The sequence below is a fragment of the Meles meles genome, chromosome X, assembly GCF_922984935.1.
Source record: "Meles meles chromosome X, mMelMel3.1 paternal haplotype, whole genome shotgun sequence".
Classification (NCBI taxonomy): domain Eukaryota; kingdom Metazoa; phylum Chordata; class Mammalia; order Carnivora; family Mustelidae; genus Meles; species Meles meles.
This window is the reverse complement of record NC_060087.1, coordinates 87535947-87562055: the sequence shown is the minus strand read 5'-3', so window position 1 is coordinate 87562055 and position 26109 is coordinate 87535947. Positions and strand designations below refer to the sequence as shown.

The window sequence follows — 26109 nt, the reverse complement described above, 5'->3', positions numbered from 1 at the left end:
TTTGCCCCTCCCCCTGACTCATGCTTTTTCTCACTCCCTATCTCAAAAAAATAATCTTTAAAAAACACACACACATTTGAATTATTTGGTTCTACAAGTACAATTCTTTCAGAAATAAATATTTGATTCTAGGTCACTTCCTGTCAATGCATATTATCTGGCACGCCAGTTGTTCTTAATGGCATTTGGGTCATGGTCCTCCCCTGATGAAAGCTGGTAACAGTCTCCCAGGAAAAATGCAGTCACACAAACTTTTGCCTGACATTTTATATGATTTTTAGATATGCCTCCAAAGTTCATTCATGGCTATTGTGGTAGGTAGAATTCTAAGACGGCCTTTAAGAATCTTGAAGCCTGGTGTATATACACCTTATATAGTCCTCTTTGTGAATATGATAGGATACCACTTTCATGATTAGCTTAATCTATATTGCAAAGGTGAAGGATTTTGCAGGTGATATTAAGGTACCTAATCAGTTGACTTTGAGCTAACAAAAGGGAAATTATCCTGGTTAAGCCTGACCTAATTAGGTGAAACCTTAAAAAACCAGAGAAGTTAGAGAAATTCTAAGCAGCAGAGATGCTCTCCTGCTGGCCTAAAAGAAAGCAAATAACCATTTAGGAATTGTCTATTGAAAGGGCTATTAAGCTAGGACCTGAAGACAGCCTCTAGAAGCTGGAAATGGCCCCCCCAGGTGACAGTAAGAATGATGAAGACCTCTATCTTATAGACACAAGGAACATAATTTTGTCAACATGAATGAGCTTGGGAGAGGACCCCAAGCTCCAGATGAGAACTCAGACTACACTTCAACTTGATTTTAGCCTTGTGATACTCTGATCAGAGAAAGCAGTTACACTGGTTATGGATTTCTGGGTTACAAAAATTGGGATAAAAAATAGGGGGCTTAAAAGCCATTAACTTTGTGGTATTTGTTATATAGCAATATAAAATTAATATAAACTTAAATTAAGAATCTGTGACCAAAAGAGATAACATGAATCACCCAGACAATATTCCAAAGCAGTTGTGGCTTTCAGAGGTCAGATGGTGGAATAAGGACCAATAATTCCAGACATCTCAGAAAAGCTTTGATTATTTTGATTATTCTTTAGGTCTAAGCTTTAACAAAAGAGCTCCACTACACAATTCCCCAGGCAGACTGGATTTAAGAAACTCAGAAGATTTACTTTTGTACCCCAAATCATTCTTTGTTAAATATATATAGTTGTCTAGTAGAATCTTTTTTTTTTTTTCCTTTTGCTCCTATCCCCCCGGCCAGATATGGCTGCAAAATCTTCCCCACTCATGGTTCCCAAGTGTTTGAAATTCATTGTTCTCACTAGTCTAAGAGTCTGTGTGGATTACTTAGGAATTGCTTATACTGGACAGCCCTTATAGCAACCTCAACTGATGCATGAAACTCAGGCAGATATCCCAATACAAATGTTTATAACCTTATCTATCTCTCATGTTCCATATTTATTTTTCTTCTCTCCTATGTTTGTATCAAAACATATTTGCCCAGTGTCCCATTCTCATAGCTTCCTGGCAAATGAGAGGTGATATTACGATCCATTCATTAATCCAGTAAGTATTTATAGAAAGACCTATCACATACAAGATAAAGCCATTATTCTCTGTGGACAGAGCCAGCTTTATGGGTCTGTGATCTATGCAGTTGTGCAGGGCTCTGGATGTAGAAGGGCCCTGTGCTTGGTTTAATGCTCTGCTTTTGCTGTCTTGAAATGCTGTATAATTTTTTAAGAAGGGGACCTGCATTTTCATTTTATGCTAGGCTCTAAAAATTCTGTAGCTGGTCCTCCTGTGGCAATATAATATAAAGGGGTACATAACCGGACTAAAGGGACAGTGATCTATCTGCATGCTAGTCTTGGTTCTGTCACTAAATGACTGTGTGATCTCAAGCAACTTAATTCCCCCCTCTCTGATCCTCACTTGTCTCCTCTATTAATCGAGGGGAAAAAACTGTCAGCATTTCCCAAACTTGTCTGATAATGAGAATCACCAGGGGTGATTGTTATGACTACAAAGCACAAATTCTAAGTGCAAACCTGTAATCCTTTTTGTCAACTTGCTCCCATCTTAATGTCTCCAACACCCCAAAACTGATGTCTCATCCCATTCCATAGCCAAAGGAGAAGTCACATCTCCTGGGGGTAGAGGACATGAGATCAGGGGTGAAGGTGGAGAGGTTTTTTTTTTTTTTTAAAGATTTATTTATTTGACAGATAGAGATTACAAGTAGGCAGAGAGGCAGGCAGAGAGAGAGAGAGGAGGAAGCAGGCTCCCAGCCAAGCAGAGAGCCCGACGCGGGGCTCGATCCCAGGACCCTGGGATCATGACCTGAGCCGAAGGCAGAGGCTTTAACCCTCTGAGCCACCCAGGCGCCCCGAAGGTGGAGAGGTTTAATGGATGAGGCTGCATCTGAGCTGGACCTTGAGGGATGGATCAGGATTTCCCAGGCAGAGATGGATGGAAAAATTTTCCAGAGACCAAGGACTTCTCTGTGCAAAGCCAGAGATGGTGCACAGGTGTGGAACATGGTCTCACAAATCAGGAGGAGGGTTGCAATCAAGCTTTGGCACTAACTGCTTCTTCCCATGGTTCCCAGCCATTTTCTGTGTCAGTATGAACTTCATACACACTCACACATATACAATATGTATATGTATTTTTATTCATATCCATATCTGTACACATACTCACATATATAGGCATATGTATATATGTATAAACACACATATCTAGCTATATCTCCCTACATTTTAGATCAACTCCCTTCCAGTTTTGAGAACATAAGCCATTCTAGTATTTCATCAATGGAAATGTGAGCTTTAGCTTTTTTGCTTGCATTCTTTTCCATGACTGTTTCTTTTTATTTATTTATTTATTTGTCAGAGAGAGAGAGAGAGCACAGGCAGACAGAGTAGCAGGCAGAGGCAGAGGGAGAAGCAGGCTCCCTGTCGAGCAAGGAGCCCTATGTGGGACTCGATCCCAGAACGCTGGGATCATGACCTGAGCCAAAGGCAGCTGCTTAACTGACTGAGCCACCCAGGTGTCCCTCCATGATTGCTTCTTAAAACCATTAGCCAAGTATTCTCTGAGTCTCGAAAGATCAGACTCCTATGTGTTTGTGTATGTATGAGTGTACACAGTATTATTTCCACTGCATGTGCATCTCATTTGTGATATCCTGGCATTTTACAAATTTTAGGACATTTGCATATTTTGTACAAGCAGCGGTAAAATCACCAAAGAGTAAACTACCACTTATATTTTATTTAACTGACATTTGGTCTACTATAAAGTAAAATAAGGAATAAAAAAATCAGTAGCAAGAAAGAAAGCATGAGAGCACACTTTTTAATCCTCCAATTGTTCATAATTCCATGGCACTTTTTAGAATCATCTTGCTTCTTTCATGAACACATTCCCATCACAGTGGGTGAAAACAACCATGTCAATGCCAATAATTCCAAAGTTATGATGTTCCTGGCCTTGAGGTCAATTTCCTAGAACCACCGTCTAATGCTTCATACCAGGCACAATTTGGATGCCTGACTTTGCAAATGCAGGCACCGACATTTAATACATTGGGAGTTTTGTGCTAGTTTGGATCATTTCATGCAATTCAACAAGCTACCAGCTTTGTAAGTGACCTTGCTGTGGCATTAGAAGGAACTAATCTTACTGATTCTTACCCTCTCACTGATAGCAGGGTAAGTTGCAGGTCACCTGGGATCTTTGTCAGGTTGAAACCTAAACATCAACTGATATAGAAAGAACAGCTCATCTCAAAGTTCCTTTCCTGGGCTGTGGGAAAGTTGGTGCAGCAGCACAGTATCTAAGCTCTGCGACGGCCTTATTAAGTGTGACAGCAACAGCTGGAGCTGCTAGAACTGGCAGAACATTGAAAGAAACAGAGGCCCATTAGAGAAAGAAGGAAAAAAAGATATAATTTAAAATATTAAACAATGTAACTCTGGGCTGCTGGTGAGCATGAAAATCCTAGCAGCTTGAGTCAAGTTTCATACCACATTGATGGCTATGATTGTCTTTGGACATCTTGACTCATCACGTCACATTTCCGCTTACAAACATGATATATAGCAGCACATTGGAAAGCCAATATATCTCCTGTTCTGTTTGATGGATAACAACAGTGGGACAAGGAGAAATTTGCTTTTTCAATAAAGAACTCTAAAGCGGAGAGAACCCCTGAGGTTGGCATTCAAGGCCTTCTATCTGCTTAGCTTACCCTGCCATTCTGTACCTCACTCTGCTGTTGTCTACCATGAACAGATCATGAGTTCTTTCAGCACACACTATATTCTTTTTTTAAAATTTTATTTATTTATTTGACAGGCAGAGATCACAAGTAGGCAGAGAGGCAGGCAGAGAGAGGGGAAGAAGCAGGCTCCCCGCCCAGCAGAGAGCCCGATATAGGGCTCGATTCCAGGACCCTGAGATCATGACCTGAGCTGAAGGCAGAGGCTTTAACCCACTGAGCCACCCAGGCGCCCCCACACTATATTCTTTCAGCACAGCACATTCTGTGTCTTCACTCTATTTTGGATTCTGCTTGGAATAACACTCTCTTGACTACCTTCAACTTCAAACAATCTATTTCTTACATTTTCCTTTGAAAGGGACCTCAGGCTCCATCTCTTCCAAAAAGCCTTCCCTGACTTAACAAACTGCAAAGATGTCTTCTTTCTCTTCATTTTGAAATGCTTACTAGCTGTACGACATTGCTTGGACCCTGTTTCTGCACAATCTTGTATAGTTCTCTAATATAAAACTCTCAGAGATCAGGGACTTATTTCCCTCCCATATAGTACCTAAGAGTGCTCATCACACAGTAATTTATAAAATGCTCACTGTTTAAGTTGAATCCAAACTGTAACATTACCTGTATGACTATAAGCAAGTTGTTTAACTTTACGAAGCTCTAGTTTTCTCATCTGTAAAATGGAAATAATAGCAGCTACCTCACAGAATAAGCTCTGTCTTGTTTTCAATTTCATTTCTGCCACTGAAATTATATTAATGCTTTAGTTCTTAGGGAGGAAAAGAAAAAAAAAGGAAAAGCCACTTCAGAGAAATTTCAGTCTTCTAAAGTCTATTTATATTTGGTAAAGAATGCTGCTGAAGACAAATCCAAATCAGCTGAATGGCCACCAAACATGATTTTTTACTTTAAATAGGGGACTGAAAATACACTTTTCATCCTGTTTGTTCCTTTTCTTCCCAAATCTTATTGTCAAGGTGTCTATGGGGATGTAAGATATCATTAATGTTCATTCATATTACAAATGTGCATACTTGAAAGATATTAAAAATATAAAATATAGCCTTAGGTAGTATTTGTGAAATTGGTCTAAAACTAATAATAATAACAACATCATCAAAAACAATAACATTTTCTGACATTTTCTGAGTACTTATTGTCAGGTACTGTTCTAAACACTTTATGAAGATTAACTAATTTTCCGCTGATCAGAACCTATGAGATAGGTATTATGGCTATGCTTATATTATAAATGAGGAAGCCAAGGGAGTCACAGAAAGGTTAAGCAACTTTCCTAAAATAACACATTGAGTAAGGAGTGGAACCAGGGTTTGAAACCAGGTCTCTCCGACTCTACAACCCGTGTTTCTACTCATTGTATCATACTGAGTCTCCAATAACATTTAGAAAAGACAGAAAAGAAAAAGAAACCTAATAGCTAAAGTTTTCCAAATAAATACAGTCACAAGGTAGAATGGCTATTTGTTGGTTGTTTGCTTTTTAATTTAAATGAATGGTTCCAGAAACCTAGATGTTATCCTTACTTATTTTTCCTCCCTGAACTCCCACATTCAATCACTCATGAAGTCCTATTGATTCTACTTCCTCAATATCTCTCAAATCCATTTACTTTCTCCCTCCCCACAGTCACCACCTTAGTTTAGACATCATCATCATCTTTCTTCTCTTAACTGTCTTCATTCTAGTCTTTCCCACCTTTAGTCCAGAAGTCAGGTAGAGTGATTTTTCTAAAATGCAAACCTGATAATATCACACCTTGCATGAAACCCTTAAGAGGCTTGTGAATACCTTGATAATAAATATCTAAACTTCTTAAACTGGCTTGTATCATAAAAGATGCTTCATGACTTGGATTATGTTTACTTATCCAGACTAACCTCTTGTAAGAAGACCCTTCCCTCACATGTGGATTGCGATTAATTACAATTCTTAAAAATGCCTTGGTCCCTCTGAAATCATAAGACACATGGAGAAAATATTGTGACCTGGGCTGAAGGGATACAAGAAGCTGCTAAGGACTAATTCACAAGCTCAGAGCAGAAAGAGTGGAAACCCTGTGAAAATGGATAAACATAATCAGCAGCTTTTTCGTATTTGCAAACCACATCAAAACACCAGCTTGAACTACTAGTGACTGCACTTTACAGAGGAATTTGATGTTAGCAGTTAAATCCTTAATAAATATTTACACCCCAGCAGAAAGGATATTTTTCTTATTTTCAGAAGTCAAACATACAGATATTTGTAAATATTAAAATTATAAGTTGCTGAGTTTTTTCTTTTTTTAAGATTTGTATTTATTTATTTGAGAGAGTGAGAGACAGCATAAGAGGGGAGAAGGTCAGAAGGAGAAGCAGACTCCCCGTAGAGCTGGGAGCCCAATGCAGGACTTTATCCCAGAGCTCCTGGATCATGACCTGAGCCAAGGCAGTGGCTTAACCAGCTGAGCCACCCAGGCGCCCTGCTGTATTCTTTTTCAAAGAGTTTTTCAACAAATAGCCTATTTTTACTGTGAAAAATCATTATGTGTTAGGTGAGGTAAAATGAAAACATTGGATGAAAAAGGGTAAACTACTAGCCAAAATGACCAAGCCAATTATTAGTGAAGCCTAGATTAGAGCCTCTAGTGATTTTTAATTAGCAATAATCGCGCCTTGGATAAACCTCATTGGCTACGATACTGCCACTGCGCAAAGCTCTCTAGTGATTTTTAAATCTCAAATTGTGCTGCTGAATTATTCTGGGCTCTAAAATCATTTCTAATCTTCCAGGTCTCAAATTCATTGATTGGGAATGCATATAGCACCACTTAATTATTTTATTTGTTAAAATCCCATATCATGACTTACTTAACTTTTTCAAGTTCCAAGCAAGATTTCAGAAACCTTCTTCCAGGGGAGGTTTGACCTAAGGCAGTTCACCATAGGCTGGTTTGAAAGGCAGCAAAAAGAGAAAAATTGAGCCAATCTGTTCCCAGAATTGATTAGGTACTGGGTCAGAATGGGGAGTTGAACAACTTTATGCTAAACTTTTAGAATGCCTGCTGCATGATTCTGACAATATTAAAATATTTGTATGAACACATATTCCAAAGTCAAATAGTTTAGTGGACATGTTGGTCTCTCACAATCTTAATTTTTCATTAATTTACACTTTTTTCTCATTCAATTGATACTAAACACCGGTCTGAATCTAGGAAAAATATATTTGGCATATGTGTGTCGGGGGGAAACAAAGTTCTTAAGTTGCATTTTACCTTAACTATTTACCATGTATATATAAAGTTCTAAGAGTATCTGCACAATTCTTAAAGTCCTGAACATACTCTTAAAAATTCAAAAATTTCATATTAATTCCTGAGCCTTCCTCTTGTGTAATACTATACAATTTCAGGAAATGTCATGCCAACAATTTCTGTATCCAAACAGAATACCCAACAAAGAACAAAGAGTAGCATGCCTCATGGAACAATGGAAGGACATAAGTTATCTGATAATAACACTTAGGGTTGTAAATTAAAGGTCTTTTTCCATAATGGAACTACTTTGAGCCACTGACACTACTGCTATAACATATTATTTATAGTCATCTTTAACGGACTTCCTAAAGTCTCTAGATACTAAATGATATGATGTATACTTCCAATAAAAGAGAACTGGATGCATCTCATTGCTTCAGCTGAATTGTGGATTTCATTTTCTAGTATCATGTTCTTTCCCATTCTTCGCAACTAGGGTCAAGTTGTCTTGTCCTAACCTGAAATAATGCTTTTGTTTCACACTCTTCCCAGGTATATAAGGGAATAACTAAGGTTCAGATGGTCATTTTTTAAAGAGAATGTTCAAATGATGTATAAAAGAGGTCACTTACCCCGAACCACCACCAGCAGTAGAAGAAACACTCAAATTGGTAACTCCATTGCCCAATTTCCTTATGAACAATGTCACAAAAATGAACTCATACACACATATTGTTTCTATCTAAGATATCTATCTTAATGCACACATTAATAGTTACTAGTGAATTATCTTGAATTATCAGGGAATACATATACTCACCTAACTGAATTTTCCAGATAAAGCCTTGGAGTTGAAAGCTTTCTAAATATTATTCTATACTTATCTGCCTTTGGAAACTATATTTGCTGATTAATATTTAATATTTAACATTTTTTACATGCAATGTCATTAAGAAAAGCAATTGCTATGCTATGTTGCAGTGATCTTAGAGTTTTGCTTAACACAACATGGTCACAGTACACTATCAATTTTCAGTTCTTGTGTCTGTTTTTCACAGCATTTCTATTTCCCCTCTAGCTCTCAGTTTATGAGATGCTGCCTATATATTTACTTTTGATGATGCCTATATATTTACTTGGAGTTTTCTCCTAACTCTTATTTTTTAAAATTTAAATGTTATAACATTGCATTGGGTCTTGATGTCTATACAATAAAATATACATAAAATATAAATTTTATACATATATATGCATGTATGTATATATAATTGTCCACAAAAGGCAAGGGTAGATAAATAAAAATATACTGTTCCAAAGTTCTCATTTTATAAGAAGTAGAAAATTAATTTTAAGTACACTGGGATAAAATAAAGACATATGCTATAATCCTTAAATACCCACCTAAAATAAATGTACAGAAATATAGTTGAATGACTAAAAAGAAATTAAAATATCCTATTAAAATATTTGATTAATCTCCCCCACACACACAAGAAGGCATGAAAGGAGGAAAAGAACAAAAACCAGATGGGACAAATAGAAAACATATATCAAATGGAAGGCATAGACTTAAGCATATCAGTAAGTACACTAACTGTAGAGATAGTAAAAATAAATACATATATAGAGGGAAGTAAATAGATATATGCTATAAAATATGTCCCAATAAATTTGAAAATTTGAAGTATTACAAATATATTCTCTGAACACAGTGAACTTAAATTAGAAATGATAGCAATAATGGGATAACTTAAAAAGCCCTAATATCTGGAAATTAAGCAATATATTTCCATGGTATTAGCCAAAAAAGAAACCACAATAAAAACTGAAAAATATTTTGAACAGAATAATGATTAAAGTACAGCATATAAAAATTTCTGAGACTCAGCTAACACAGTTATTAGAGGAAATGTTTTCATTTAAATGCTTATGCTAGAGGAATCAAGATGGTGGAGAAGTAGCAAGCTGAGACTGTATCAGGTAGCAGGAGATCAGCTAGATAGCTTATTGAAACATTGCAAACACCTACAAATCCAACGGGAGATCCAAGAGAAGAAGAACAGCAATTATAGAAACAGAAAATCAACCACTTTCTGAAAGGTAGGACTGGCGGAGAAGTGAATCCAAAACGACGGGAAGATAGACCGCAGGGGGAGGGGCCGGCTCCGGGCAAGCGGCAGAGCAACACAGCACAAAATCAGGACTTTTAAAAGTCTGTTCCACTGAGGGACATTGCTCCAGAGGCTAAACCAGGGTGAAGCCCACGCGGGGTCAGCGTGGCCCCAGGCCCCGCAGGGTCACAGAAGGATCGGGGGTGTTGGAGTGTCGCAGAGCTCGCAGGTATTAGAACGGAGAAGCCAGCTACAGAGACAGAGCCGAGGACTGAACTCTCAGCTCGGGGTTACCTTGAACTGGTCGCAGGCTGGGTGAGCTCGGAGCTCGGCTACAGGCTGGGGATACGGGAGTGATTGGGCGCTGTTCTCTGGGGGCGCACTGAGGAGTGGAGCCCTGGGCTCTCAGCTCCTCTGGGCCCGAGACTGGGAGGCCGCCATTTTCATTCCCGTCCTCCGGAACTCTACAGAAAGCGTTCAGGGAACAAAAGCTCCCAAAAGCGAACCTGAGCAGATTACTTAGCCCGGCCCCCCCGTAAGGGCGATGCAATTCCACCTCGGGCAAAGACACTTGAGAGTCACTACAACAGGCCCCTCACCCAGAAGATCAACAAAAATCCAGCCAGGACCAAGTTCTTCTACCAAGAAAAGCAGGTTTAATACCAAGGACAGCAGCGGAATTCCAGAGGAGGAGAAAGCAAACCACGGAACTCATGGCTTTCTCCCCATGATTCTTTAGTCTTGTGGTTAATTTAATTTTTTTTTTCAATTTTTTTTTCTTCTTCTGCTAATTTTTTTTTTTAAATTTGTTTATTTGACAGACAGAGATCACAGATAGGCAGAGAGGCAGCCAGAGAGAGAGGAAGGGAAGCAGGCTCCCTGCTGAGCAGAGAGCCTGATGCGGGGCTCGATCCCAAGACCTTGGGATCATGACCTGAGCCGAAGGCAGAGGCTTTAACCCACTGAGCCACCCAGGCGCCCCTTTCTGCTAAATTTTTTAAAACTTTTACCCTTTTCGTTTTTAACATTTTTTAACTAGTTAATCGAATATATATATTTTTTCTTTCTTTTTTAATATATTTTCCTTATTTGTTTTCTTTTTTTAATTTTTTTTATTCTGAACCGCTTTTTATCCCCTTTCTCCCCCCCACGATTTGGGGTCTCTTCTGATTTGATTAAAGCGCATTTTTCTGGGGTCTTTGCCACCCTTTTAGTATTTTACTTGCTCCTTCATATATCTGGACAAAATGACAAGGCGGAAAAATTCACCACAAAAAAAAGAACAAGAGGCAGTACAGAAGGCTAGGGACCTAATCAATACAGACATTGGTAATATGTCAGATCTAGAGTTCAGAATGAAGATACTGAAGGTTCCAGCCGGGTTCAAAAAAGGCATGGAAGATATTAGAGAAACCCTCTCTGGAGATATAAAAGCCCTCTGTGGAGAAATAAAAGAACTAAAATCTAACCAAGTTGAAATCAAAAAAGCTATTAATGAGGTGCAATCAAAAATGGAGGCTCTCATTGCTAGGATAAATGAGGCAGAAGAAAGAATTAGTGATATAGAAGACCAAATGACAGAGCATAAAGAAGCTGAGCAAAAGAGGGACAAACAGCTACTGGACCACGAGGGGAGAATTCAAGAGATAAGTGACACCATAAGAAGAAACAACATTAGAATAATTGGGATTCCAGAAGAAGAAGAGAGAGAGAGGGGAGCAGAAGGTCTATTGGAGAGAATTATTGGAGAGAATTTCCCTAATATGGCAAAGGGAACAAGCATCAAAATCCAGGAGGTGCAGAGAACCCCCCTCAGAATCAACAAGAATAGGTCCACACCCTGTCACCTAATAGTAAAATTTACAAATCTTAGTGATAAATGCTTATGCTAAATGAAGTTTTAAATCAATTATCTAAATTTCTAGCTTAAGAAGTTATGAAAAGACAAGTTAAACCCAAATTAAGTAGAATAAAGGAAATAATAAAGAGAATAGCAGAAATAAATCAATTGATGTAGAAAAATACTAGAGAAAATCAGTAAATCCCAAAAGTCAACTATCTGAAAAGATAACTAAAATTGAAAAACTAGAGACACTGATGCCAAAAAAGAAAAAAAACACAAATTACCAATGCCAGAAAGAAAAGGGATAACATTAAAAATACTACAGATATGAAAAGGATAAGACAATTGTATAAACAACTTTATGCCAGTTCAAAACCTTAGATAAAATAGAAAAATTAAAAAACACAGTTACCAAAGCAGAAAAAAAATGAATGTAAAATCTGAATATCCCTAGATATATCAGATAAATTCAAGTCCAAGAAACTTTCCACAAAGAATATATCCGGGTCCAGAGGGTTTCACTGCAGATTCCATCAAACAGTGTGGAGATTCCTGAAGAAATTAAGAATAGAGCTTCCCTATGACCCTGCAATTGCACTGCTGGGTATTTACCCCAAAGATACAGATGTAGTGAAAAGAAGGGCCATCTGTACCCCAATGTTTATTGCAGCAATGGCCACGGTCGCCAAACTGTGGAAAGAACCAAGATGCTCTTCAACGGATGAATGGATAAGGAAGATGTGGTCCATATACAGAATGGAGTATTATGCCTCCATCAGAAAGGATGAATACCCAACTTTTGTAGCAACATGGACGGGACTGGAGGAGATTATGCTGAGCGAAATAAGTCAAGCAGAGAGAGTCAAGTATCATATGGTTTCAGTTATTTGTGGAGCATAACAAATAACATGGAGGACATGGGGAGATGGAAAGGAGAGGGAGTTGAGGGAAACTGGAAGGGGAGATGAACCATGAGAGACTATGGACTCTGAAAAACAACCAGAGGGTTTTGAAGGGGCGGTGGGGGGGGTGGGAGGTTGAGGAACCAGGTGGTGGGTAATAGGGAGGGCATGTACTGCATGGAGCACTGGGTGTGATGCCAAAACAATGAACACTGTTATGCTGTAAATAAACAAATAAAAAAAACATTTTAAGAAGAAATAATACCAACTACATGTAAACAATTTCAGAAAAGAGTTGGAGAGACCATTCCCCAACTTATTTTATAAGGCCAGCATAATCATCACACTAAAACCCAAGATATTAGAAGAAATGTACAGAGCAACATGCCTCATGAACATAGATGCAAAAACAATTACCAAAATTTTAGCAAATTGAAACTCACAATATATAAAAATATATATACTTAATAGAAAATACATGCAAAATATATATCTGACATGAATTTTTTCAGAATATATATATATACACGTGTGTGTGTGTGTATGTATTTTTTTAAGCTCCATTTACAAGGGCATCTGTGTTGCTCTGTCGGTTTGGCATCAGACTCATGATTTTGGCTTAGGTAATGATCTCAGTGTTGTGGGATCAAGTTCCGTGTTGGGCTCTACACTGGGCATGGAGCCTGCTTAAGATTCTCTCTCTCCTTCTCCCTCTGCCTCTCCCTTGTGCCTCTCACACAATGCTGGTATGAAATAAAATGATATAATCATCTTGGCAAAATATTTGATAGTTTATTTTAAAGTTCACCATGCAACTATTCTTGAACCAGGAATTCTACTACTAGGTATTTACCAAAGAAGAATGAAAATATATGTCCATAAAAAGATTTGTATAGAGGCATCTGGGTGGCTCAGTGGGTTAATCCTCTGCCTTTGGCTCAGGTCATGATCTCAGGTTCCTGGGATTGAGCCCCACATCGGGCTCTCTGCTCAGCAGGGAGCCTGCTTCCCCCTCTCTCTCTGTCTGCCTCTCTGCCTACTTGTGATCTCTGCCTATCAAATAAATAAATAAAATCTTTTAAAAAAAGATTTGTATAGCAATGTTCACATCTTTATTCATAACTCCTCAAAAATAGAAATAACATGAATATCCATCAACAGGAGAATGGATACTCAGTAGTAAAGGAGAATGAACTTTTGGTACACTCAATAACATGGACAAATCTCTCAGATATAAAACATTACCAGTGTATGTTTCCATTTATAAGAAGTTCTAGAATTAACAAAAATAATCTCTGGTAAAAAATTCAGAACAACAAGTACCCCAACAAAGAAAAGAGGCATTGACTTGAAAGGGGACAGAAGAACTTGAAATTGCCTAAATCTCGATAGGGGTGTGGATAAAATGGCTGTAGCCATTGGCCAAAATTTATTGAACTGTACAATTAAGACTTAAGCATCTCATATTGTGTAAATTTTATGTCAACAAAAATAAAAAGAATTGTAAACAAATACCAAATACTTCTTTGTAAGCTACCTTAACATAGTGGAATGAGTCAGCAATTCTAAATTCTGTATATTCTAATTTCTATATATTCTAGTTTTTAGTAAATTTACAAAGGATACTCAGGGCCACATTTGTCTTAGTAAAAAGAGTTAAAAATATGGAAAAAGGGAAGACTAGAATGTTCTCTGTGGTATTGGTATAAGGGCCTATTTAGCCAGAGCAATTCCATCCAGTTAAACAGTGATTTTGTTGTTTATGCAGTAAAACTTAAACTGACCCTGCCCCTGCTCAGGGAACTTACTTAAAAGCAAGTCCAGGAAACCAGTCCCAGGTAACAAAGCCCAAATACAAGGGCGGGTCAGGCCAGGTGGAGACATCCAATCAGTGGGGCACGCATACTGTCTCCCTAGCTACCAAGGAGTGTGGGTCCCACCTTTTGGGCGCCAATTCTGACCAAGGTGATAGGCTAGTTCAAATATCTACTAGGGTAAATTGTAATTCAATTGGCCACTCGTGTGTGACCTAGCATGACTATGCAACTTTCTCTGTGTGTTACAATCTCATTGGCCACCTGTGTGTGGCCAGGCCCAACCACATGGCCTTTGCTCTATAAAAGTTAGTCTGTAAGGCAGGGAGGGGTCACCAGCTCTATAAGAGGCGGGCCCCGACCGGTCGGTTTGACAGTTGGTTTGATTCTCGATGCTTGGCGAGAAATAAAGCTTTGCTTGACCTTTGCTTTGTATCAGTCTCGCTCCTTTGACCACGGACCCATTATTGGGGGACCTAACATTGGGATGGAATCAGAGGTATCAATATGAACTCACAGTTATAATAGATAGATAGATATGTCTTTTCTCATTCAGTCTGCTGAGAAGGACTAGAAACAATGATGCAGCTTATTAGAATGAGCAGATTTAGTGCCCAGATCTTCTTTTATTAAATACTATTTCTCACTAAAAGTAATCAGAAGCCTATGGAACAAAAATGGCTGCTTTTAAGTCTGGAATAATGAAAGAATATCATGGACCCCAAACAGCTTGTTGCACCATAAAGTAAGAAAGTGCTTGATAAATGGAGACAAGATGTGCTAAAGAGACACAGGAGCCAGACTGAAGGGATTTCTCCTGGCCAATTCTGGGACAATCTGCATATTAAAAAGGTACATATAAATTATTATAACCCACTGAATACATCAGAATCCATGAGTCCACGTTGATTTAAATAATGAAACAAGTAGGAGAGAAAGGAAACTTCTTAATAGTGAAATGTCAACTCATAGGAAAAGAAATGCTGGAGTTAGAAAACTACCAGTAGATGTTTAAAACTAGTAGGTAAAAGTTTGATAAGGCAAAGAATATATACATAACCTCAAAATGACTCCCCACAAATTGCTGATTATTTGTAAAGGGAAAAAAAAAAAACTAACTTCATTGTGGAGAAACCTGGAGGATAGATTGTACCTTACCAGGTCATCAAAACCACATCATATGCCTCCTAATAACATGCACTGGAAAGGATACAACCTCCATTTAGTGATATTCCTACAAAAATGCATAACCTAAATGTAATTAGGTGGAAACATCAAGCAATCTCTAATTGAGGAGCATTCCATAAAATAACTGGCCTATACATTCCAAATTTTCAAAATCAAGGAACACAAAGTATTAAAAATTGTTCCAAATTAAAGATAACTAAATAGATATAAACTAAATGCAATATGTGCTCCTGAATTTGACCCTGAATTAGAAAAAAAAATTAGCTACAAAAGACATGATTAAAGCAATTACCCAAATTTGAATATGGACTTCTAATTAGACAAAAGTAATGTATCAGTGTTAAATTTCCTGACTTTGATTAACTGGACCTTGGTATATGCAAGAGAATACTCTATTGTCTTTAAGAAATACACACTGAAATATATATGATTGAAGGGGCATAATATCTCCAATTCTCAAATTGTTCAGAAGAAATATATATATACATAATATTATAATTATACATCATAATATACTGTCTATATTATAAATTAGATATCTATATAGAGATATATCTGTATCTATATAAATATAGATTTAAAGATATCAAGAATGGAAAAGTAAATAAGGCAAAAAATGTGCATCTTTTTAAAAAAATTTATTCTGTTGAAATGGTATATGGAAAGTCACTACACCATGCTTGAAATTTTTCAACTCCACACCAAGTAGCTACAACCAAAAGGTTAGGAATTGAACCTATGTAATCATAAGGAATGTCATCTAATTGCTCAAACAAGAAAAAGAAAAATACTCAAAATTTTAAAAAGCTGGATTTAAAAAGTTATTTCCCTATCAGTCTTAGTAAATACAATGATGGTATGAAAACATAACATTCCTCTGTCCCAAGCAGATGTCCCTTGCAAGCCTCCCATTTAATTTTGTATTCGAGGCCTTTATAAGTCATCTCTAAATGCTATAAATTAAATTATTTACCCCCCGTGTGGAATATTAGCCATAATAAAAGGATGAGTTTTATTATCCAGCAACAGTAGCTTGTAGTTTTTGTTTTCTCATGAACCTGGTACTTTCAAAATATATTTGGAAAGAATTTCCATTTAGAAAGGAATGCAAAGCATTTCAAAGAGCAGTGAAGACTTGCCAAGTGGGAATTTTGGCTTTTTCTTTTTTATTGAGAGAGAAAAAGAAAGAGAGAAGAGGAAGGGAGAAGGAGGGAGGAATGAAGGGAGGGAAGGGAAAAATAAAAATAAAGGAAAATATATTTTTAAAAGATTATTTATTTATTTATTTTTGAGAGAGAGAGAGAGAGAAAAAAAGAGAGAGAGTGCATAAGTTGGGGGAGGAGCAGAGGGAGAAGCAGACTCCACACTGAGCAGAGAACCATGCAGGACTCAATACCAGGACCCTGGGATCATGACCTGAGCTGAAAGCAAACGCTTAGCCCATTGAGCTACCAGGCACCCTGGAAAAGAGATATTTTTTAAATGAAACCTGTCACCAGTGGTGCTTAAGGAATAAGGTGTATTTTTAAAAAAAGGATCTAATATGTTCATGAGAATGGTAGAAATGCACCTCATTCTCATATAAGATAGGGACCTTATCAGCATTGTATCTTATCTTCCTGCAAACAAAAACAAAAAGCCTCTTTGATGCCCATATCTTTCCTCAGCTATTCCTTAATTTCTCTTTCATAGCAAAATTTCTCAAAAGGGTTGTTTACACTCATTTTCTTCCTTTTCTCATTTCTTAGTCTGTCTTCACTCTGTTCTTGTTAGGCTTTTGTCCCTACCATCACATTAAAAATAACTTTTGTTAAGGTGTCCATATGACCTACATGTTGCCATACATAATGATATATTCCTAGTCCTCAACTGATTCAAAGTCTTAGCAGCATTTGCCATTCATGATAATTCCATCAACTTGAAACAGTACCTTCTCTTGGCCTCTGTGATATCCATACTCAGTGGCCCCTCTTTCTCACTGTCTTTTGGGGACTCATCTACTCAGTCTGCAAATGTTGAATTTCTTTATACCTCAGGTGAATGTTTATTAATATGTATATATTTTTTTCTTCCCTAGCTAAGATGACTTCCTAGGTGCTATTTATATAGTGACTGCCCTTGAAATTATATCTCCAGTACTGAATTCTCCCCATACTCAAGACTCATATATCCAATTACATATTTTACTTCAGCATTTAAATATCTAAAAGATATTTTCAATTTATCACATCACAAACTGAACACTTCAGTTTCCAGCCCTAAGTCTCCAACTTTCTCTCTCCCACTCCCAGTTTTTGCCATTTTAGTAAATGGTATCTCTATCCTACCCCGTTGATTAAGCAAGAAATCTGAGGGCCATCCCTTAATACCCTCTTTTCCTTCATTCCCCACAGCCAATCCTTTAACAAGTTCTATTTTCCCTACAAATTATATCCTAAATCTATGTACTTCTCTCCATGACAACTGCCATCAATTAGTCTAATCAAATATCATTTTCTTTTATTTTACAGCAGTGTTTGATTTATTTATAAATGCACACATTAGTGTTTTATTATCAATAATATCTGAAACAAATAATTTATCAAAAAGCAAATGTCCAAGATTTAGTAAGGGCAACTGCCATTTCCAGAGCACTTCCCTAACAGGGATTACAAGCTTTCCTGGTCCTGTCTGCCTTAGAAGAGGGACAATAGCTACCACTCCCATGTAACATCATAAAGCTGAGACGCAAGGGAGGGAGAGTAGCAGCATAGGGTCCTCCTTTAGGAGGTGGTGTAATTATCATGCTGGGCACATAAGAGTTTTTGCTGTAGACCTTCAGAATGAGCTTCCAAGTAAATGAGAGGGACAATCCATTAACTGAAGAATCACTTAATTTACATAGTTCTCTGAACAAACAATTCTTTGCCAAATGTGAGAGAAGCCATGTTATTTAGTATATGCAAACAAGTCAACTCTTAATCATCCCACCATTAATTAAACTTTAAAAATGAAATATTACCTAGCATTACTGAGGTGATAACGGATAGCATGGAACTGTTTAAGATGCTTCCATATGAGGTCTGGGATGCAAAATGGATGGCCACCGGAGATCACCAAATATGCATGGTCAGGCAGGAATTGGTTCCAAAGGTGCTGTGAGACTATATTCTCATTATCTGAAATTCCCCCTTCATTTCATTAAAGACAACTCCTTTAAAGATCAAGGGTGTCTGGAAGTCCCTCAGATTCTCATGTTCTAGTCACCATCCTTCCTGCCAGAAATCTAGTTCCTGCAAGCATGGGGGAAAGGCTGCATATAAATACATAGGAGACTCAGAAGTCCTTGAGATTTTGTGTGGAAAATGGATACAGAGTATAAGACATAGGCATTCATAAAAGTAGACAGTGACATATTTAATATTTTGAAGAAAGGATCTCTACATGGGTACTTCTGAGAGCCACACAGGACTGAATGCTCCAGAATGTGTGGAACCAGTACTGTCTGCGGGAGTGGTGCAAAACTGCACACTGAACAAGATATTTGTATCTTCACTGGTTAAGTGTAAGTATTTCACTTCTGTGCTGTCATGAGTAAGCTTCACTGAAATTAGGGACTGCTCAGCAACAGACGTCACCTGGTTCATTATGAACCCGTGGATCCTCTCTCCAACCTCATACTCCAGTGCCCTCTCATAGGCTGTGGTACCCATCCCTCCTGCTCCATGCTCTGAGGCTGGAATGGCTGCTCAGCTGCCTCAGGAAGCCTAACACCCTCTCACCACAGCAGCACATGGCTTGTGACTGTCCTCTATTATCATCTCTTGAAGAAACTATTATAATAGCTTCCTAGTCAATCTCCCTGACTCCACCCTTACCATCCATTCTCTAAGGGCAGCCAGAGTGATCATTTTAAAGTGGAAGGCAGATCATGCCACAGCCCTGCTTAAAGTTTTCCAGTGGCTTCCCATTATGATTAGAATGACATTCTCATTCCCTACCCTACTGAAAAGATTCCATATGATTTAATCCTTGACTATTTCTCTATTTTCTCCCATCTGGGCTGCTAGAACAAAATACCATAGACTGAATGAATTAAATAAGAGAAATTTATTTCTCACATTTCTGGAGGCTATGAATTAAAAGAAAAAAGGCACAAACAGATTCAGTACCTAATGAGGGCCCACTTCTTAGTTCCTAGGCATCTGGCTTCTCTTATAAGCATGCTGATCCCATTCATGAGGGCTCCACCCTCATAACCTAGCTACTTCCCAAAGGCCCCACCTCCAAATACCATCATATTGGGCATTAAGTGTTAACATATAAATGGGGGGGGGCATAAACATTAAGTCCATAGCACTCTCTGACCTCATGTCCTACTACTCAACCTCTTGCTCTCTATGGTCCAGAAATAATGGTATGCATTTTGTTCTTGCAAAGAGCAAAGTACATTCTGATCTCAGGCTTTCACATAGCAGTTGCATTTGTCTGGTAAGGTTTCCTTGCTCCCCAGATCTCTCATTTTTATTCAGACTTCTGATCAAAAGTTATCTCCCCAGAAAGACCTTTCCTGTCATTCTTCTTCCCTTTGCCCTATTTTATTTTAATTTTAGCATTTATTACTATCTTACTATATCACATTCTATTTGTTTATTGTTTGTCTCCATTGTCATAATACCAGTTCCATGGAAGTATATAGTTCTGTTCAATGCTGTATCCCCAGTAAGGATCTAATAAATATTTGTTGGGTGAATGAAATTCATATAGTAAATAACCTAGGATTAAATGTTAGAAAAGATCTTAAGTTAACTAGACTAGCCCCATATTTTTATAGGATCAGTACCTTAAGCCAAAAGGACCAGAGAAATCAAATGGCATAATAAAGGTGACAGAATTTTCTGGTGACAGAGCCAAAACTAGTGTTGAAGTCTTCTGATTCTTAGCCTAATACTCTTTCTTTTGGTCCATTCTGCCTCATGTTGTTAGTGACACTAAGAAAAATATTGGGAAAATACTTCACTGAACTATACAAGGTCATTGTGCTTAAATTTAAAAAAAAAGATATTAAACTGTGGCATGAATTCAATTTTTTAAGAGAGAGAGAGAGAGCACACATGTGCAAGCAGGGTTGGGGGAGGCAGAGAGAGAATCCCAAGCAGATTACACACCCAGTGTGGATGCTGACTCAGGGCTCAAACTCACAACCCTGAGATCAGGACCTGAGCTGAAATCAAGAGTCAAACACTTGGGGCGCCTGGGTGGCTCAGTGGGTTAGGCCTCTGCCTTCAGCTCAGGTCATGATCTCAGGGTCCTGGGATCGAGCCCCGTATCGGGCTCTCTGCTTGGCAGGGAGCCTGCTTCCTCCCCTCTCTGGCTGCTGCTCTGCCTACTTGTAATCTCTCTCTCTCTCTCTCTCTCTCTGTAAAAAAGAAAAAAAAGAAAGAGTCAAACACTTAACCAACTAAGCCACCAAGGCACTATATGAATTCAGTATTCTTATTTATTCAGCAGCTGTTTACTGATCATCTACTATATGCAAGGTATCACTTCCACTGCAGAGGTGAAAAAGAAGTGACTCTCACTTTCAAGTTTCTTTTTTTATCTAGAAAAGGGAACAAAACAGATTAACATAATTTCTTTTTTTATCTAGAAAAGGGAACAAAACAGATTAACATAATGCAAAACAAAATGTGATGAGTCTCACATGGGTGACAAACAGTACTGTGTCGATCCAGAGGAGAAACTAATTATGCACAGCAAATTCAGGATTATAAAAGTCTTGATAGAAGAGATAATATTTGCCATGGACCTTAAAGAATGAGAAGGACAAGTAAATAGGGAATGACATGAACAAAAGTTATGGGGGGATAAAAGCACATGTATTCTGGAAAGAATAAGTAGCACAGTTAAGATGATCCCTGTGGTCTCTGTTGTGCTATAGTTATGAATAAAGTGAGAAAGATCACCTGGAGCAAGAATATGAAAGACAATATCTTACTAAACCAGGAGTTTGGGTTTCATTTCATAGTGATCAGCCAGCAAATGCTGAATGAATATTAAATAAATGAAGGACCATTTTTTTCTTTTGGAAAAGGGGAATGATATAATGCAAGCAGTGCTTTAGAAAGATTGATCCGTCAGCTGTGTATACTATGGATTGGTAGTGTGAGACTGAAGGCATACAGGTCAGTTTGAGTGGTAAAAAACAGACTGGGCAAGAGGTAAAGAGGTCCTGAACAGAAGAGTGGTGATGGGGCTTGTCAATCAATGTTCAAATCAATCACGCAGACTTTGACAATGACAATTTATGTGAGCGGGGGAAAAAAAAGATCTAATTCAGTGTTATTTTCTAGATCAGACAGTTTCAAACTTTTTCTCCCACAAACCATAGTAATAAATATATTTTATGTCATGACTTTAATACACACGTGTGCACACACATACACACATAATTGACATAAAATTTCACAAACATACACTCTTTTATCCAATGCTAGTTTATTCTTTTTTCTATTTCAGTTAAAATACACCAACCACAATCTTCAACACTGATTTATAACCTATGAATGGGTCATAGTCCACAGTTTGAAAAATGCTCCCCAGATTTAGTCCTAGTGATTTAGATGTCATTAACTCACATATACCCCAGGTAATGGAATTCAGTTTACATCTGCCTACCCATTTACCAAGAGTTAATTGGTTTAACCTAAAACAAATAATTTAAAGCATAGAGGAATTATGTCTTTAGAAACTTGTCTTTTTCGAATACTTTCATGTAAAAAGATACTCACCTAACCTCACATCAGACTACTACAATAACTTAACTTCAGGTCTAGTCATTCTGCCACCAAACTTACCTGCCAGAGAAATCCACTTAGACCTTCTATGGTTCTCTACTGCCTAGTTCAAAAAGCCTAAGCTATATATATGCTTTAACTTTTAAGGTCCTACATAATTTATCTCCACCCTTCCTATCCAACTTCATTTTCTACAACTCCTCATGTTTAAGTTAGATTGACTAATCCCACACACATACTGCTTGTTCCTTCCTCAATAGTATGCTCATTTTGAAGCTTCTGTCTTGAATGCCCTCCCCTTAATTCCCCTGAATCATATAACTGCCTAGTCTAGCCCATCTACTTCTGAATGTTTTATGCTAATTACTCTGCTTCACACTGAATCACTTCAAAACACACACACACACACACACACACACACACACTTAACCACCCAATATATAACTTTACCATAGAATGTTTTCTAAGTATTTTAATTGTATTAGATGTATCTCCATAACCTGAGATAACATGATTAATGGAAAGAGCACAAACTTTAGAGCCAAATGGACATAATTCACATCCTGAATCTGCCATTTATTTGTCATGTCTCCTTTGGCAAACTGCTTTGGCAAACTGCTTCTCTAAGCCTTAAACTACATATCCATTAAGTACAAATAATATCAACTACTTCAAAAATTTATTTTGAGCATTACATGAGATAACATGTGTAAAAGACCTAACAAAGTACCTGATAGATCAATTACTATTTTCCCCTACACATTTTCCCTTGAAAACAGGTGCCACGTTTTATATAGCATCTAACAAAGCATTGAGCACATAGTAGGCACTTACTAGAATCTGTACACTTGTTGATAAATCTACTTTTCTTCACTATCATTAGATCTAAACAAATAACATTTCTCCAGTCATTACAGGCAACTAAAGAATGAAGCAAGAGGGGCACCTGGGTGGCTCAATCAGTTAAGCATCTGCCTTCTGCTCAGGTCATGATCCCAGGGTCCTGGGATCAAGCCCCACTTCGGGCTCCCTGATCAGTGGGGAGTCTGCTTCTCTTTCTCCCACTTCCCCTGCTCATGTTGTCTCTCTCTCTCTCTCTCTCAGATAAATAAAATCTTCTTTTAAAAAAAGGAATGAAGCAAGAAATGAAGGTAAACCATCTAATTTTTTTTCATTTCACTTACTTACGTTAAAAATTAGCAGTGGGATGCTCCCAAAGATGTTCTGAGAAATAAGTTCAGCAGATAGACATTGAAAAAGCAGTGCTTTCTCCTGATCACCTTTTATGTTGCTGTGACTCTTCCTCATAGTTTCCCTTGTTGTATTCTCCTCTGTAGACTAAATTGCACCAAAGGATTCAAAACAGACCTGTCAACTATGTGGCTGGTGATCTTTGTTAGACAAACTTCACTTCTGTGTTGGATGAGAAGCCCCATCATATTAAAAAAAAGATAGTGACTCTAGTGAAGTCCTATTATTTCATGGAATAGTCTCATTTCTGAAATTACACCAGTTATTACTTAGCTCAAGGTTGTTGATACGAGTCTACAGAAATTTCCCTCTGCTTTGCCTCTGTGAAAGCCAGGCTCTGGTAAACAGAAAGTACAAGATCTTGAGGAACTTGTCCACTGAACTGTAGGAAATGATGACAGATCCAGGAATAACGTGCCTCATTGTTTTCCACAAAGGACAGGTAAAGGAAACAGCACATCACTTATATCAAAAGAAAGTTTTTCATTACATTATGATCTATTGTTGCAAATTGTTTTTGCTCAACTCTCCAGTTCTAGTTCTATTACAAACCATTCAATCACTATAATGTAAACATTCTAAGCTAACTTCTTACATAGCTCAATTTTATCTGTTACTATTTGGAGGCTAAATGTCAGAGCTGAAGAGCTGGTAGAGTTTGAAGTGCTAAGTTCCTTCCAAAAGGAAAAATTGAAGGGTTACATTACTTTGTCTAAGATTTATATTTAGATATCTAAAGATTACCTGAACCAAGGTGCCATGACACTCTTTAAAGAAGTGAAAATATATGGTTTACATAAAAATAAAATGTAATGGTTTAAAAATGTATGAAGACATGCTTAACAATAATTGTAATAAGATAAATCAAATAAGGGGTGCCTGGGTGGCTCAGTGGGTTAAACCTCTGCCTTGGGCTCAGGTCATGATCCCGGGGTCCTGCGATGGAGTCCCGCATTGGGCTCTCTGCTCAGCGGGGAGCCTGCTTCCTCCTCTCTCTCTCTGCCTGCCTCTCTGCCTACTTGTGATCTCTCTCTGTCAAATAAATAAATAAAATTTTTTTTAAAAAAAAGATAAATCAAATAAGGCTACAATGTGATAAAATGTTTCTCCTACCTGCTGGGCAAAAGCAAAATGTTTGGGGAAAAACCTTTGACAAGGATTTGGGAATTAGATATTCCCAAACACTGTTGGTGTCATTATGTTTAAGAAAAATTCCTGGAAGTGGAATTGTTAGATATCTATTAATATAACTGATGATTTTATCAGTATTATTATGAAAATAGCTTTGAACTTCCATGGATCTTATGAAAGAGTCATGGAGTTCCTAGGAGCTCTTGGGCCATACTTTGAGAAACACTATTACATGCAATAGAAGATTTATGGAAAGATTTCCAAGAAACTGGAAAACAGGAGTGCATCTGGGTAAGAGGTTAGAGGTAGAAGGGGGATTTTTTAGTGCACACGTGTTTGTAGTTTGGATTGTTTTTACTCTGTGCAAGTATTGCATATTTTAAAAATAAATAAAGACCAACAGGTATTCTCTTTGTTTCCTTAGTAAAGTGATTTCACCACTGATTCTTAACAAAAGACCCATGTTTGAGAAATTTGACTTATATTCCTGATAATTTTTTGACTGTTTCATAAATGCCACAAATCCATCATGATAACTTGAAAAGGATTATGATTCAGTTGGACACAGGCCTCCACACTGAAGTTTCACTCTTGTTTCCCCTGACTTTCTGTCAAATAGTTAACAAAGAGTAAATAAATATTTAAAAGTAATAGGCAGGCATTTTGTCATTAAAAAAATATACCTCTAATATATCTGTTCTGTAAGACTCTTGTTTCCTTTTTTTTTTAAGCACAAAATGTCACATAAATGTCCCAGTGAATTCAGTTCTCAAACATCCTGTTCCATGTAAGATGTTTTGGCAGTAGCAATTCACGAAATAAAATAATTCATTACATTTCAAAATGGTTTTGATTTTGATCAAGCCTAAAGGATGTTTTAAATAGGCAGAAACAGTCTTTATGAGAGGCTAAGGGCCCAGCTGTAGATGTCATTTGATGGCCCTTCAGAGCCACATGTCCCAATACTTGACCCACTTTTGCCTTTGCAAAAAAAGAAATGTTCCTAATAGAAAAGTAAAAAGTTCATTGAACTTGGATGGTTCCCTTAGGAAAATCCAACTTCATCAAGTGTTAGTAAGACACCTGGTTATGCAGTATTCACTTCTCTAGTGTAAAGGTACTCAACTTTATCAAATTTGAGCAAGAGATCTGTAGTTTCTGACATACTCAATATTGGAGTTTCAATAACCCATGACTTTGGCATAACAATCAACTCAATCACCCAAGGAGAAAATGAGGAAGTTATTTACTTGACACCCTTTCTTTTCCCCTTTCCCAATTTGTCATCATTGAGTCCTGTAATAATAAAAAATTTTCCCCACTTAAAAGTCTTCTATGGCAATCAACCATCTACAAGATAAAATCTGAGCTCCAGGATTTAGTATGGGATCCATGAACCCAGAATCATCTGGCCCTTGCCTAACTCTCTAGCCCTTCGCCCATGTGTCCTCTTGATATATTATAACCAATCTTTCAAAATAATCCTCAAAAGTTTCAGCTCTATGAAACATTTCTGGA

General features: G+C 37.6%; 1 protein-coding gene and 1 pseudogene across 1 annotated transcript in view; both read right to left on the bottom strand.

The window, feature by feature from the left end:
• Positions 1 to 26109, bottom strand: part of IL1RAPL2 (interleukin 1 receptor accessory protein like 2) — a 706648-nt gene that overhangs the window by 563187 nt on the left and 117352 nt on the right. The gene's annotated exons all lie outside the window — the stretch shown is intronic.
• Positions 6880 to 7035, bottom strand: LOC123935608 (annotated as a pseudogene).